Genomic DNA, 16786 nt, shown 5'->3' with positions numbered 1-16786 from the left:
CTGTGTTGCAGGGAGCTCTAGGTATAAATGCCACCCTGAAGGTGGTGCTATGACAAAGGTGAGGGGCTAATGTATTCCAGAAACCCCTGCAGATGTTGGAAATGGCTGCCCGGAAGTAGTCCAGGTGGGGCACCTCAAGTTCACTCTGCCTGTCATAGTTTCTCCCATTTGGGAGGTCACAGTGTCTGAGGGGAAACTCACAGAAGGAAAGTCGGTGCAATAGATCAATTTCCTGACATTGCATCTGGTCCTAAAGTCTACGTTACGCTCACCATGTCCATCTCTACCGTTCTTTCAGAACATCCCTTGGCATTGGCTGATGTTTCAGTGTTAGCAGTGATCCAAGCCTTCCTCCCTGAGAAGTCGGGGTCCTAGCTACCATTTTTATCAAACCATAGCATGAGAACACTAAGCAATGGGGGGAGGGTGTCCTAAGGGCAGAACACATTTCTGCCTGTTCCCATTGTGAAGCAGCGACTCCCTCTCATGACCCTAGTCACTCTTGTCTTTCACACATTTTTTCTGGGGCTGTACATACCAAGAGTTCAGCCCAAGCTCCCACCTCCTCTATGAAGGCTTCCCTGGTTTTTGCAGACCACAGAGCCTTCCTCCTTGCCTAACTCAAAGAACCTACTGCCGTACCTCTCCTCTGGTCTGAATCACATGTTGCACCGTGAATCCTCATTACAGGACTTCTGTTGACCTTGGACTAGAACTCTGGTGACTTAGAGTGTGTGTCTTACCTTTCCACTGGGAACTGAACTCATTTCATCTCATACTCGACTCACCTACCTCCAGTGCTGGGTGCAGACTGCTGTGCGCCCGTGGGTTGGTCAACTCGTGTGGAATCGGCGACTGAACACCTTACAGAGTAGCCTGTGGGCGCCCCGGACTAGATGCTGATTTTCTCATATAAGTGTGGTTTCCCTGAGTTCCCTCATGTATTTGGTTTTCAATGACACTCATTATCATTCAGTCCACAATTATCTTTCAAACAATGAAGAAAAGACAGCTTTGAGAGGTTTAACCACTTCACAATTTAAAATCAGCTCAAATCCTTAAAAGCATATGTTTTTAGAGAATTCATTACAAATTACTTGCAAATGAAGGCCATGACTTTTTTCCCACGCAGAGAGATTTGTCTTTTTTGGCATTACTCAGACCTCGAAATTGACAAACCTGCTTTGTTTAGGGATACTGGAGGGCATAGGAAACACTGCCAATCATTACAGAAAGGGGCAATTCAATTTCCACTGAGCATCTTTTTGGTGCCAGAAATTGTCCTAGGTGCTTGATATGAACTGCATTGTCCAGGAGATTTTTTTTTTTCTCCTTTTTTCTTCTTTTCTCTGAAGCTCATACATCGGAGGGTTTTGAAGCATGTTATAGTCTCTTGTGGGAACTTAAAGAGAAAGGGGAAAATCTCAAACCACTTTGCTTTGCAATTAATTACTTCTTCTGGGAAGACTTTGCCTTATAATTATAGCATTTATCTGTATTTATCATTTTTTTATTGTTTCTGAACACTGTTGTATGCTTTATTTAGAACCAAAAGTCAAATACAAAATTAGTACTAATCTTAACCACGTGACTCCAAGCATGCTATCTCTTCTCCACAAGCAGTACTGAGATGAAATAGAATATTTATATTACTAATGATAAAGGTTAAGATATAATGAATGCTTGCTGAGCCGGGCACCCTGTACAGCTCTTTACACACATCATCTCATTTAATGCTTATAGAAATTTCTCACAATAGGTACTATCATTATCTCTGTTTAACAAATACAGAAAAGTAAGACTCAAAGAAGCCGAATGCTTTCCCAAAGATCATATAGCTAGATTGTAAGCTACACAGACTAGAGATCCTGATTCCCTCCTTGGACATGGATGAGAGGGTTATATTCTCAGCCCTGGTCTTGCTGGCTTGGGTCTCAGTTTCCTCATTTATTGAAGGGTCACATTACTTCCCCCTGTCTTTCCATTCATCCACTGGCCCATTTTAGAACATTTTATTTTTGCTGTTTCTTATTTTACTTAAAGGATTTATCAGTGGCTCTCAAAGAACAGAAAGTATTTCACATTCCTCTTTATATCTAAAATTCCTAAGCCACTATTGTAAATGCTTTAACTGTATTAGTTAATTTAATCCTCACATGCCAAGAGGAAGATATTCTTTGTAGCTGAGTTTATTTCATACTTAAGGAGGTTACTTGACCTCAATCACAATCACATTAACGGAGTCAGATAGATTTGAACTTATGTAGTTTGGCTCCAGGGTGTACGCTCTTAATTACTATGCTGTACGAGAAAGTAATTTAATTTCCTTCTTAAATACAGGTCTAATTTCAGAAAGAATTTTTCTGTACCTTTTTATCTCCTGTATTCCTTTACTCTTTGGCTCTTGTTTTTATTCTGTTTTCTGTATTTATTCTTTCTGTAAATGGAAATATAATTTTCATTGCATGGTACTTTAAAAATCCCAGATATTAAATCTAATAGAGACATGAATATTAGTTTATCATTGATTTTTGTTTTCCTTAGGAGTGGTATGGAAAGAGAAAAGGTTTCCACTAATTTTCAAATTTTACAACCTTGAATGTGAAGGGTAGCACAATATGTGAATGTGAAGGTACCTCCACAGTATGTCAATTGAGTATGATTACTTGAGCCAAAGACAATTGTGAAGGAGTAGATATCAGCAAAAAGCTCTCTGCCCTCATCTTATTTGCCCAACAGCAGGACAAATGTTCAAATATGCCTATCCTCTCATCTCTTCCAGAAGGACAAACATCAGTCACAGAGACAAACTTAGACTCTTGTCAGCTTGAAATTGGCACCAGAATAGTCCGTATCACAAACTTTACTCAGTGGACTCATTGACCCTTGGTTTCACACATATTTGCCTGCCCATGGTTTACCCTCCCCAGAGGTTCAAGGTCTGTTTCCTTTGTCTTGCATTTCTCTAAATATATGTAGTTCCTTGGCTAGGATGCTATATAATCCAAATCTAACCAAACATTTGAGACATATATCTCTGAATCTTGCCCTCTATATGAGGTATTCTTGTGAATAAGCTTCTATTTGATTTCCTCTTGTGAATCTGTGTTTTACTACAGAGGACCAGCTCAGACCCTACAAGGAGAGAAGAAAAAAAATACTTTGTTTCTTCCCCTACAAGTTCAAGGAGAAAATCCTACATGGGTCCAGAAAAAAGGTAAGTAATATTAAAAGTACAAGAATATAAATGACTTCAGATTTTGACTCTTAGACTTAGAGAAAATAAGGTTTTTAATTAAATCAACACAAGTCTAAGATGAACAAAACAATTACAGTGAGCCTTAGGTCTCAGATATGCACTTGGTCTCACAAGTCACAGAAACCAGATCTTATTTAAGGCATAGGGACTGAAAAAGAGTATTAACTAATTTCTCTAATTGTAAAAAAATAGAATAAATAATAAAACTAAATGGAATATAATTTTTAAAATAACTGTCATTTTTTTAAATAGAAGCTGTAAAATATCAAATTAAAAAAAAAGGTCAGTTAGGCATTCTAACATTGCAAAATCCTGAGGCATAACTAATAACTAAAGGATATTCAAAAGAATTTCCAATGATCAAAACATTACCCTTTGGTAATGATTTTTATCAAGAAATAAAAGAGCAAAAGTTTAAAAGATAAACAAATCCACTTTTTTTTTTTTTTTTTGGCGGTGCTGGGGATTGAAGTCAGGGCCTCGCACGTCTACAGAAAATAGTTGCAGGCATAATCAAGACCACAGACTCTGCATCCTTCCCAGCCTGCCCATGAATGTTTTGAGATCCATCAGTGAGAGATGCCTTTGTACCCACAAGTGGAACAAATTAATAAAAGAAAATCTAATACAATAACACTCACATGTATGACATGTGACAGTAATACTACATAAGGTTAAGACAGAAGATGGTGATAAAGGCAGAGTTATAGACAGCTAATGAAAAACTGATAGGTGATAGATGATGGATTTATTATAATAAAGGTGCATTTAAAAGTTTAGTCACAATATATCTTCCTGGTATTGAATTGTAGAAAAGTGATACTCCAAGGCTGTCCAGACCAAAGGAGAGCTGTGGATTTAGTTTTCCATTTATGACAAGATGAGTGTTGAAATAGAGAGTCTTAGGAACTTTCACAGTTTCCTGTCTGTTCAATCTAGCAGTGAAAAAGTTTGAAGTTGTATTTCGTACCTTTCTTTTTTTTTTTTAAACCATTTTTCTAGTAATTCATTTTTATGATTTTTATAAAAGAATAAGCCTCTGGTGGATTAGAAAGTTTTAAAATAAAGCAGTTCCTTTCCCCTAGATAGCATGAGAAGCTGTAATAAAATTATATGTGGTCATGGGGATGCCATGGATTTTCCCCTCTGTGTGGCTGCACAAATGCACAAATTTAATTAGGCTACATTTTACATTTCCAGGGATTGTAATTGTCACCATCATTGTAGGAGAAAGTAGAGGAGGTGGGTGAGCTGAGAGAAAGCATTGCAGCTGTGAGCTAGAACAGCAAGTCTGGGCGTTCTGCAGTTACTGTCCCTCTCCCTTGACTTCAAGGCTAGAGCTGCCTTTGAAGCCCTAGAGCAGGAGGAATGCGGGAATGCCTGTCAGGCTTTAGGAAATAAGTGGAATCGGTGACCTGCCTCAGCCCCATTTTGCTTTGGTAGCACTTTTTATATGGCCACAGTTTATTATCCATGCAAAGCAAAGCTGCCTTCCAATGAGATGTGTGTGCACAGGTGCTCAAACGTGCACAGGGCTAACTCCTTTCTGCAAAAAGACAAACAAGTGAGCTAAAAAAAATCTCAGATCTACTCCACCCATTTCTACTGCTTATCGCAAACCACAGAAAGTACAAAAAGTCCATTCTTAGGCTTGTTTATGTCACCTTTCTCTGAAAAGAGACAATGCTTATCTTAATGTACATTTTTTGCCTTATCTATAGATTATTTTTTCAGAAAATTGATAAAATTTGACTAATCTTAGCAAGCATTTATCTTGTCCCCCATGAGCTCTCCCCATTTCTTGGTCCACTAAACTCATGACCAGTGATAGATCAATAGCACCTATTACCTGGAAAATGCCAGGTGTCAGGACCAGCTTACTTTCAGACTGACTTGCTAGTGGCAAATACAGCTTTTTCTTTTCTCATCATTATATCCTTTAACAAGCAATTTAAAAAAAAATATATCACAATGTAGTTCATTGTGCTCCTAGGTGAATGTTCCCCCAGGGTCTCCTGTGTGTGGACCCTGTGTATGGGCTGGAATGTAGGTGCTAATATGAAGTTCTGAGGTACAGATTACACTTATGTTGAAAAGGAACTCAAAATAGAAGAAATAGACTCACATGTTCTCCAGGCGTTAGATCGAACATCTGAAGGAAAGTTTAAATTATCATTAACTAAATCCCATTTTCCATTGATCTATAGTGCACATGTCATAAGAAGAAAGGGTTTAAGAATACTCGTAACCCAGACTCACAGTTGGTGTCATGTGCTGGCAGTTCAGGTCAGGAAGCTGCCTACATTTCTGTTTCTTAGAAATGTTCTGCTAATTAAAAAAAAAAAAAAGCAAGAAAAAAGAATATGATGGAAAACAGTCCTAGAAACCTGTGATCGTATTTTAAAATATAAGGAAAATTAGATGAGCTAGTTATTTTTCAAATATGTTTAAAAGCAATGGAAAGAACCATGTGTTGAATATAACAGATGCATGAAAAAAAAAAAAAAAGACTCCAGAAGCAGCTGCAGGTAACTTAGGATAAAGAGAAAATCCCAGCAGCATCAGACATTAATTTATTGTGAACACTGGTAGTTTGTATTAAGAGGGGTCTCTCCAAAATATCAAAATAAAACACAACAAATTGTAGCCTATATAGATATGTACGATATAACAAAACGAAAACATACAAAGTACAACATAAGCCTGGCACGGTGGTGCACACTTGTAACCGCAGCAACCCGGGGAGCCTGAGACAGGAAAATCGCAAGTTGCCGGCCTTAGCGACTTAGCAAGGCCATAAGCAACTTAACTTCAAAATAAAACAGGCCGAGGGATGTGGCTTACCAGTAAAGAACCACTGGGTTAAATCTTCAGTACCAAAACAACAACAAAAAGTACAATACAATAGTATCAAATAAGTAATCAACAGCAAGAATATATTAATTCAGGCTAGTGTTATAATTAAGGCAGTACTAACACAATAAACTCACCATGTACTTGAAATCTGTATTTAATAAATAAATATTTAAAACCATTGAAAGAGAAAAGGAAAATGACAACACAAATCCTAAATAAAACAATGCAAGGGTAGCAAATTATATTACATTTCTGATAAAATTCTGGGGGGAAAGATATCCGTGAAATTTACACATTTGAATTTAATCAATTTTTCAAGCACTAATAAATATATTAATTAATAAAAATTGGAATAAAATGAGAACTTCAGCAATTTGCTTGTGCTTGTGTGGTATCTCTTATCTCTACTACAAAGATTGAAATCAATGTCTGACTTCCTTGGGAGATTCGAGCCTCTGTAGAACTGGTGGGTGGGTCATGTCTGGGTGTCAGTTACCCATGTAGTAAGTGCTCAGTAAATAATTTTAATGAATAAAAGAATTAAAAAAAATAAATTTCTGAGTTTCAGGACGAGATGAAGAGAGTTAAAACAATAGAAGGTGTTGATGAAGACTCTAAAATGAAAGCATTTAACTCTGACATTTACTGGACAATTTTTCAAAACACCTTCAAAGCGGGGAAAGGAAGACAATCATGAAATATTACTTTTTGAGAGACAGTAAGTGTCAGGCATTATGCTCAGAAACCTCTGTGTGGGAGCAGGTAAGTGGGTGGGTATACAAATGAGATCAGAAGACATGAAAATATCAATGTTTGTTAATATATGATTGAAAATCAGAAAATAAGAGACATATAAATCCTAAAACAAATTAAGCACTTTTTTGTTGTAGGATCCATGGAAAACCCAAGTATTGCAATTGAATTTTTATGCACCTATGATAGTTAGAATGTGAAGGAATGAATGACATTCCAGGCAGCAAAAACTGAGTACCTATGACTCTTGTGTTAACAAAGAGATCTTCCTTGCAGTCTCGGACTCACACCCCCATGGACTCACACCCCCATCATAAATGTACAAAACCACATGCATTAATAGAAAGGGAGAGCCTCAGTACGGTTGAAAAGCTTTAAAGGACCTGTACTATTCTATGTAGAAATCCACTTCAGTGGTATTATTTGAGTCATGCCCCATCCACACTCCATCCCATCTTCCACCTCTAGATTGGTTTTCTTAAAATATAAATTGTTTGATGCATCCAATGGTCCAGATCTTCCACGTTCACCAAACCCCTCCCCTGCCATGGTTCAGAAAAAGGCCATTCTCCAAAATCATGTGCACGGTCTTTTCCATTTGTGATGTATCACCACCTTTTAAAATATTCCTATCTGAAGGTTGTTTGTTTTGTTTTGTTTTGGTTTTGGTTTGGTTTTTGGTACCAGGGATTGAACCCAGGGGCACTTAACTACTGAGCTATATCCCCAGCCCTTTTTGTTTTTATTTTTTATTTTTCAATTTTGAGACAGATTCTCACTAATTTGCCCAGACCTTTCTAAGTTGCTGAGGCTTATGATCCTCCTGTCTCAGCCCCCAGAGCTTTTGAGTTTTTATTGTTTTCTTATGGTAGCAAGAACATTTAATAGGAGACCTACCCTTTTAACAAACTTAGTCCCTCCTCATCTGCAGGGAATGTGTTCCAAGAAGTTCCTTGGATGCCTAAAAGCACAGATTATTTGATACCTCATATAAGTGGAACTAGATTGTCCTATGACTGGCCTATTACACTTAGCAGAGTGTCCTTCAATCTCATTCATATTGTCACATTTAATTTTTATATCAATTTTCTTTCTCCATAATTGCCTTCTTATTGATTTCTAATACCCATGTTCCTCATCCTGCATTTTTTCTATTCATTTGCCTTCCTGTGAAGCTTCTCTAAATCTTTTTCAGTTTGGGCTACTTCTTCATCATTGAGCATATAATCTTATATGCTGCCCCCTACTGACACCTTTGCTTGCTTGTAACATTTCTTGTAGGCTTTGCTTCTAGTGAGCTGAATAATCTGTGCTTCTGCAGTGTTTCCAATTAGACTGAACATGTGCCTCTCACCACATTTGTATTTCTCATCGCATTCAGCACAGTGTCTTACATGTAGTCACTCAGCAGTAAATATTCTTTAATTGATGGGATAGTCATAAATTCCTTAGAGGAACATTTCTTTTGGCTTTCTATCCCCAAAGTCTAGGAAATACCTGATGTAAAGCGAATGCTCAATAAATATTGCTGTATGTGAGGAGAAACAAGTTTCATGTGCATGGAGAAATACATTTTTCTTGTTCCTGGAAATGTGGCAAAGTTGCATCACAGAGGAGCAGTGAGACAGGAGACATTACTGGGGCAATCTTTGGAAAATACAACTCATCATTTCATTTTTCAACCCCAACAGTTCTGCTCCTGCCTCAGTGCTTTGTGCTGGCCCTTCCCTCTGCCTAGAATGCTGTTCTCCTGATAGCAGCCTGTGTTGCTCTCTTGTAACTTTCAAGCCTTTGAGCTCTCTTTTACTTAAAGTCTGCTAATATGTCAGTTCCTCACCAATCACTCTATTTTACCTTACACCTGAACACCTCTCCTTGTGACCAGGTACTCACAATTGCCCACGACTCACCCATCTAACTTTGGCTTGATCAAACTTCAGCCAAGGCCCTGAACTTTGGCTTGCACTCAAGTTTTAATGAACACAAAACCACTAAAATGTGGAACATCCCCCCCTCAACAGCTTATTTTGATAACAAGCCAGCCACAAAGAAAAACATCTCTACTGAGGAAGCCTCTTCTGCCACCTGCTCCCCCCCACTTTCTTCCCCCCTCCCCTGCAAACTTCAGGCTAGTTCTGCCTTCCCTTCTCTATGAACAATAACCCCTTTCCTGTTTGATTTTGAGATGCTTCAGATTTCTGAGATCAAAGAACCCTTCTTATTGCAATTGTCTTTTAAAATCAAGTTCCCCTTTATCTAAGTCTGTATTTATTTTGATTTGACACCTGGAACACTTAATTCATTTTACTGCATACCATTTTTGTATTACTAATAGCTTTCTAGCATACAGTACATCTTATTTATTTAATACTACCTATTCGTTATGTTGGTGCTCTCTCTCTCTCTCTCTCTCTCTCTCTCTCTCTCTCTCTCTCTCTTAGAATATGAACAACATGGCAGCAGGACACTTTTCTCTTTTGAATTTTCTCTACTGAATTCCCATCACCGACTCCAAACACGGCAGGTGCTCCAACAGCTTTGTCAATATAATGGATAAGCTGACTGGTGCCTGCAGTGGGATGGAAGCTGGTCCCACCTAATGCATCAAGATATAGAGGGATGTTTGCTCCCCATCTGGCAGGATCTCACACCCTTTCCTTGTTAACTAAGCTCTGACATTTCCTTGCAGTAGGCTCTTATTTCAATCTCCTAATTCCATAAAACTAGCACTCTGAGTTGGTTTTTCTTAATCCTAACTTCTTTTCCTCTCTCCTCTTGAACTTCACTCAGAAACCAAAGCCAGGTTATTTCTGGGCAACTTTTCCCTGTGCTGTCCTCCCTTTGGATTTTCAATCATTTCCTCTTAACACGTTGCTGTTAATTTGAGCCAAACTCAGGTCCTACCTAATACCAGACACCTGCCAGTCCCTCCTTGCGGCCTGTTGTCCTCAGATTCCGTGTTCTGTCACCTGGTCTGGATCTCCCTCTCTCCCCACCAGCAGATCCCACCCCAGGTTTCTCTGCCTCCTTAGCAGGTACCATTCCTGTTTCTGTCACCTCCTCTTTTACGTCCTGCTGTTTACTGAACTAAGTCCCACATCCTAAGACAGAAGAAAAAGAAACCAATCTTCTCTTCCCAATCAGGCAGGGTTATTGTTTAAAGGTAGAACTTTTGTCAAAAAGCTCTGATAACACAATGATTTTATGTTCCAAAGCTTTCTCCCATTTCCAGGACCTAGGTAGAGAGAGGGAAAGAGGAGGGGAAGAGTCAAATGTTTTATGATCATAATGAGTTTCGGGTCATGACCACATAATTCACCTTTTTATCACACATTGCTGATCCTCTAAATAAAATACTAGACCCCATTAAAATGAATGAGACACCAACATCTCAGAATGTCACCCAAGCATTGCTAATTAGGGGGTTATGCTCAAAAGCATCCAAGGTACACAAGCCTTTGAGTTTGCAAAATTGATCCAGAAATCTGATGAAGGAAATTTATAAGATTTCTGACCCAACAGGGAAAGCATGAAAGTTAAGAAACTCAAAAACATGGTGGGGAGGGGAGGGCAGCGAGGGAGGGGACTTCCCTTGCATTTAAAAATGAAATGTATTTGTTTCCAACTTTACTTTTAAATGTAGGCAGTCTCACCCTATATTTTAATATCCTTGTTGACTTATTTTCCAATTGTTGGATCCTCAAATGAGGCAGATGGTCACAGAAAGAGGCCTCGAATCCAAATCAACAGCCTCATTCAGCATCTGAGTCTCATTTGTAAAGTGTAAATAATAATTTATGTGCCTATCCATGAGTTAATAATGTGGATTAAACAAGGAGTCAAATTTAAAATATTTTTTTAATTTTTTTTAGTTGTTGATGGACCTTTATTTTATTCATTTATTTATATGCAGTGCTGAGACTTGAACCCAGTGCCTCACACATGTAAGCCAAATGCACTACCACTGAGCCATAACCATAGCCCTTAATATATTTTTAATGCTAAAGTTATAACCAGTCATAAATCTATGTGTTAACTTGGAATATAGGAGAATACTGATATGAATGGAAACATTTCTCTTTTTTTAATAGAAACATTACTGTATAAGATAATTAATATTTTAAAACGTAGTTCTTACCCTAAATCAATATATAAATTTAATATATTTTAAATGTATTTGCTAAATGAATCTAAAATGCAAGTGGAATAGTAAATGAGAATAACTGAGATTTGGGGGGAAGGAAAGGGAAGAGCAAGAGGGGGCCTGTCGTGCTATCAGGATGTCAGACTATAAGGTACCAATCAAAAGTGTGGGGGGAAAAGAGGGGCCTTGTTCTAAGATAGAAATTCCAATGTAAGACTTAAAAAAAAAGTGGTTCTCAACTGGGAAGTGATTTTTGTCTGCCAGGGGTAGTTGACAATGTCCTTGAGAGGTTTGTGCTTGTCACAACTGGGCTGGGAGTGGAAGGCACGTGCCCCTGACTTCTATCTGGCAGTACCCTAGGGTGTTGTTCAACCTCGCACAATGCACACGAGGATCCTCGCAGCCAAGCATTATCCAGGCGGCATGTGAATAGGGACAAGCTGAAGAAGCATTGAGCTAAGTATCAAAACTGTGGAGTAGGACTGAGAGTGACAGAGAGTGGCAAGTTCAGGTGGATTCTCAGAGAGCACAAGAGCACTACACAAAATAGCATGTCCCACCAGCTTGATGGCATCCTTAATAAATGCCAGTGACTAGTGGATTGCAAGGAATGATTGTGTCTTTATTTTATACTGAAAACTAAATGTTTTAATAAAATAAACAAAAGAAAATAGGAAGTGAATAGTTATTTAAACTTGGGGTGGAGAAACTATTTCTAGAAGTGACATTTCCTCTATCCACCTTTTAAGATCCACTGTAAGTTCCGGTTCCTGTTCCTGAATCCCCATAAAGTGGTAGGTAGGTAGGAGGGTACACACACTCCCCTTGCCCAGCCAACACTCCAACACCCAGTGACAGGAGGCTGGCTCAGGTCTGCAGATAAACACGAGACCTGGGTGAACAGGGTTTTGTAAAAGCTGTCCGTTTCGCCTTTCAGCCCTGCTTTCCAAACCAGGACAGAGTGCTGCCAAGGCACACACTGCTTCCCTCCTCAGGACTGCAGAATGACATGGTGTTTGATATTTCTTCTTTTAATTCCCCATCCCTGGGAGGATAGCTGAGGGTCTAGCAGATCTGACCTCAAAGCAATAATATACAGAACTCTTTTGCAACTTTTAGTCCCGAAGAGCTGTGCACAACCCAATTAAATCTGCGGGTGTATTTGGAGACGCTCTTCCCAGTCCATCATGCCTCATTTATTTCTTTTGTGCATAGAAATCCATATGGTCCTGTAGCCTCGTTTGGACTCAGGATATGAGCCCGTCCCATCACTAGCCACAGGAGCACCTGGGACAGACTCACAAGTAAGGAGATAATGAAAGTGGACAACTGGGACTCCAGAAAGCAGAAGAGGTTCTCTGCAGATAAAAAGATCTCAGAGCCACGGTGGGTCATGCACTGAGCAGGACAAAGGCAGGATGTCAAATTAGACAACATGGTCTATTATGCTTCAGAGAATCAGAGCCTCCCAAACCTTTGCAGAGAAACACAATCCTGGGATTTGAGCAGCAAGAGCTGTTGAGCCTAAAATAAGTACCCTGAGGTTATACAATCTTCCCTTAACACAGTCTTTCTGTAAAATGTTCTCCCAGACAACACTGAGTTTTAGTTTCTTCTTTGAATTGTCCACATTATCTACCCAATCATCGGTTTTTCACAAAAGTTCCTCTATTTTGTTTTTTTTGTTTGTTTGGTTTTTTTGGTTTCTTTTCTTTTTTTTTTTTTTTGCATCTGTAAAGTTTGATTTTTTTCTTTAATTTTGCACATAACCCTAATGGGGCTTTCCATCTCTACTCTGAGCAACTTAAGGGCAAGGACATTGTTATTTTGTTTCCTGAAGAACATAAAGCATTGATCCTTTTCCCCAAAATAGTGGTATTTGTGATTTTAAATTATAGCTGGTTGATAACTCTATAGAGTGAGTGGAAGACAGAATAATACCTCATTTACTGGAATTCACTATGCCAACAGACTTATCCGTTTGATAAGAAAGAACCAGTAAGTAAGAAAAAGGAAAACTTTAAAACATCCAAAGTGGGTGTTACTAAGTTTACTTTGCACCCTCTTAAATAAGCATAACTAAAAGACAAAACCTGAAGTGACTACCTCTGGGAATTATTTTAACAATATGAAATAAGATTTAAGTATGGAGTAAAAAAAAAAAAAACATTGTTGTTATAGATAGCATAAAACGTGGATTATCTTTCACCAAAAACCAAACAATTTGAACCCCTCTCCTGGCTACAGAGAGAAGAGTCTATTATTAGGTAACAAAGAACTTACACAAAGTGATTTTTAGAAATTAAATGACTGCTACATTGGTTAGAGAAGAAATTCCAAGAGACACTAAAATATCTCAAATAATCATAATGAAAAAAACACATATCAATTTGAGGCAGCAGCTAAGGCAGTGCTAGGGGAAAAAAAATCACAACCATCTATACTTAGACCAAAAAAAAAAAAAAAGAAGTGATTTGTGTTCTACCTTAAAAAAGGGTCAGAAAAAGAAGAGCAACCTGAACACAAGGTGGACAGAAAGGAAAGATACAGTAAATACAAAAACCCAAATCTATAAAATGGCACGGAAACCTTTGAGAAAACGAGAAAACCAGATGGGTTTTTTAAAAAATCTTCAAACACTTTGAGAGTGCATATTATGTGCTACACTAATTAATGACACAAATTAAAACAGTACAGTTTATTGTGTTCCTGTCCCCAAATTCACCACATTTGAGGTTTCAGAGATACACTTCACAGAATGATTCCAGCATAAAACACCCAAAAGTCCATCTGGTCAGAGGTGCCTACGACCCAGAAGGAGCCCGGTAAATGTTTGTCAAGGGAGTGAATGAACTCTCTCCTTTAACAGATGGGGAGGCCCAAGGAGGGGAAGAGGCTTGACCAGGGTCACTGAAGCCGTAAGCGGTGGAGTCTGTGTTGAATGAAACCTCTGGACTTGGCATTTGTCCTTCCTGTCGGACGATGTCCTCTTCCTTAGCCATTTCATCTGTCATGTCTCAGCCCTCTGATGCCATTAGTGAGCCTAAATAATCAGTTCTGTTTTGAAATGTCCCTGGCAACCCATCCTTAGGAAGAGTTTCATTAATACTCGCCAGGCAAGGAGCCCACGGGGACAGGGAGAGGTGACAGGCCCACTGACCTCTGGACTTACCGCTCCACCTAGCACGGTGGAGCCGAACTGGGTCTCCTCCTGCTGGCGAGAATCGCCTTCCTCAAACTCTCCCGCGCTCAGTAACAGCTGGTGTGTCAGATTAAACCTGCTGCAACACATTTCCTTGGGACTGAGCTAAGGCACAACTGAGACAGGAGGACTAATTCCCACCAGCGCAGACTGAGCCTTTGTGAAAACAGAGAGGAAAAAAAACAACACGGCTGTAATCCAAGTAGGATCAGGGGCGGGACGCGCTCAGACCTCAGTAACTCAGCAACTCAGATCAGAAGGGACGCAGAAGCTGGAACTGACAGAAAAGTGGCAGGAAACGTAGCAGGAAGTGGTTATAGGGCCGGCACTTGCAAAGGCACAGCCAGTTCTAGCTCCTGAATACATACAAATGATAGAAAGTATATTTATGTTATGTCCTGTCTATTGGGAACTCTTCTCAATGTGGTATAAAACATGTAGAATTTGTTTAATGCTCCAGCAAACCTAGAATGTAAAAAGCTATTGTTGTCCCCATTTTACAGATGGGAAAACGGAGTCAGAGATACGTTAAGTAGATTACCTAAGTTCACAAGGTTCATAAGTGTTAGAATCAGCCTGTGGGTGCAGGTGGTCTTCTTCCAAATTTCATGGTTTTGCTGCTCTCTCCCCTCTACCAATGCTCCATAAAGAATCACTTTTATTCTGGACATGAGCTCTTGACTAGATAGACAGACCCACCCTCTGAGGCTCCTCCAGAGGCCAAAACCCTGCAGCATGACAAGCACTTGAAGCTCAAGCCTCAAAGAAGGTTAAACATAGGCTGAGTAGCAGGCGTATCCATTCCTCCCTTTCTCCATTGATTCTGTATGAATCACGTAGCCCTTGAAGGAGTGGACTGGGATATGACCAGAGTTAATACTCTGAAGGAACAGAGGATGGTTGTTTGAAAGTGAATCACAAATTTTGATTTAACACCCACCACAGACGAGTTTCGCACACTGGAGGCTGTCTGGGGCTCAGAGAGGGAAGAGAACGAAGGCAGAGTAGCTGTCTGCGATCAGATGATGTGTGAGGTCTGAGCGGGCGGCACGGTCCTGCGCCTGCTCTTATGGACTCGCAGTCTGAAAGGGGAGACAAGTATCAATCACGGAATCCATGAGTGCGTGTGTAGGGGCAGAGTGAGCCAGGGCCTCCAAGAGAAGGCAGATCACTCCATCAGCCATGCACAAAGGAAGCCGAGCTGGCCCTGGGCATCAGCGTCATCTGCCGCAAGAAAGAGATGCTCGGCTTGGGCTGGGGCTGAAGGATGAAAGGCTTTATCGAGGTGGCACAAAAAAGATGAGAAGAGAGTTCTAGAAAGAATAAACAGCTCTTGTAAAAGCAAAGAGCTAGGAGGCAATGAGGCCCCCTGGGTGGCCAGCCCCAAGGCAGCGAGCAGAGCCAGTGAATTGAAACTGCAGGGAGAGGCAGGCCACGCAGCATCTGGGGTCAGGAAAACCACCCAGGGACGTAAGCAGAGCAGTGGCCTCATGTAGGGACACTCGATGCTCCCAATGAGTGACAATAAATAATGAAACTCAGACCCTCCATCCTCTACCTCCAGCCTCTCTATATTCTTCCCAGCAATGCAAAGCCCAGCCAGAGTCCCTCACCAAGCCACTCAGACCCCAGAACTTCAGGGTTGGCACAACATCCATTCCACATATTTGCAAAACCTTCTCACGCCCTGTCTGAAGCCCAGTCAGTCAGCGCTCTGTGGGGAAGTGAGTGTCTGAAGTCAGCATGGGTTTCATAGCTGGTAATTTCCAGCAAATCAAAGCACCTTATGAGTCTCCCTGCTTCAACTGCACAAAAGGGATGGTAACGTCAATCTGTGACTCTGATAATGTGAACAATGTTTCCAGCATCATCTCCAGTTTTCTGCAGGTACCCAATAATTAACAATTTAATTTGAATTCAGCTCTTCATTTTGAGTTCTCAGCTGAGCAAAAGTTCTAAGACACCATCCTGTGTATCAAACAGAGCTCATCATTAAATTAGCCCAGTAGTCCACCAAATAATTACACATGTTAGAGAAGCCTATTAAAAAAAGCAGAAATTTAAATAATCATGAACTGCCCCAAGGTAGAGAAAAGAGAAACCAAAGAAAGGAAAGTTGTCAACTGTGGGTATAATTTTCCATTGTTTCATTCCTTGAAAAATGACATAATTTTGCTTGGGCTCCAAAAATTAAAGACATACCACCAAAAGAAGATGAACTGTAAATATTTTGGCCAGAAGTAAACATTTGAAAAAAATATCTATTTGTATATTTGTATATATCTATTTGCCTATTCAAATGTATTTGTATATTTGTGTGTGTTTATTTGTCTGTTCCATTTCTACTTGCAGGCTCATTCCATAGTAAGTGTTCTAAATCATGAGAGGAATAAAATTCAGTGCCTCCCTTTAAGGACTTCACAGTCTGCAGAAGAGAAAGATATTCAAGTCAATAAGTGCAGATTTAGGAATAGAGTGCTATAGAAGAGTTTGGAGCAAGGGATACTCTCCCTGCTTGTGAGAATATCAAGAAAAGCCTCCTCCAGAGGTGAGTTTCACCTGAGCAGGATTT

At 39.7% G+C, this 16786-nt stretch overlaps 1 long non-coding RNA gene across 1 annotated transcript; it reads right to left on the bottom strand.

The window, feature by feature from the left end:
- Positions 1 to 12683: 12683 nt before the first annotated feature.
- On the bottom strand, positions 12684 to 16249 carry LOC125616550. The gene is made up of 2 exons (XR_007347200.1): positions 14173 to 16249; positions 12684 to 14055 (listed from the first exon to the last, which is right to left on the bottom strand). It is a non-coding gene; the product is annotated as an uncharacterized LOC125616550 (long non-coding RNA).
- Between the last annotated feature and the right edge of the window lie 537 nt (positions 16250 to 16786).

The sequence above is a fragment of the Marmota marmota genome, unplaced genomic scaffold (genome assembly GCF_001458135.2).
Source record: "Marmota marmota marmota unplaced genomic scaffold, marMar, whole genome shotgun sequence".
NCBI lineage: Eukaryota > Metazoa > Chordata > Mammalia > Rodentia > Sciuridae > Marmota > Marmota marmota.
This window is presented reverse-complemented; position numbering and strand designations above follow the sequence as displayed.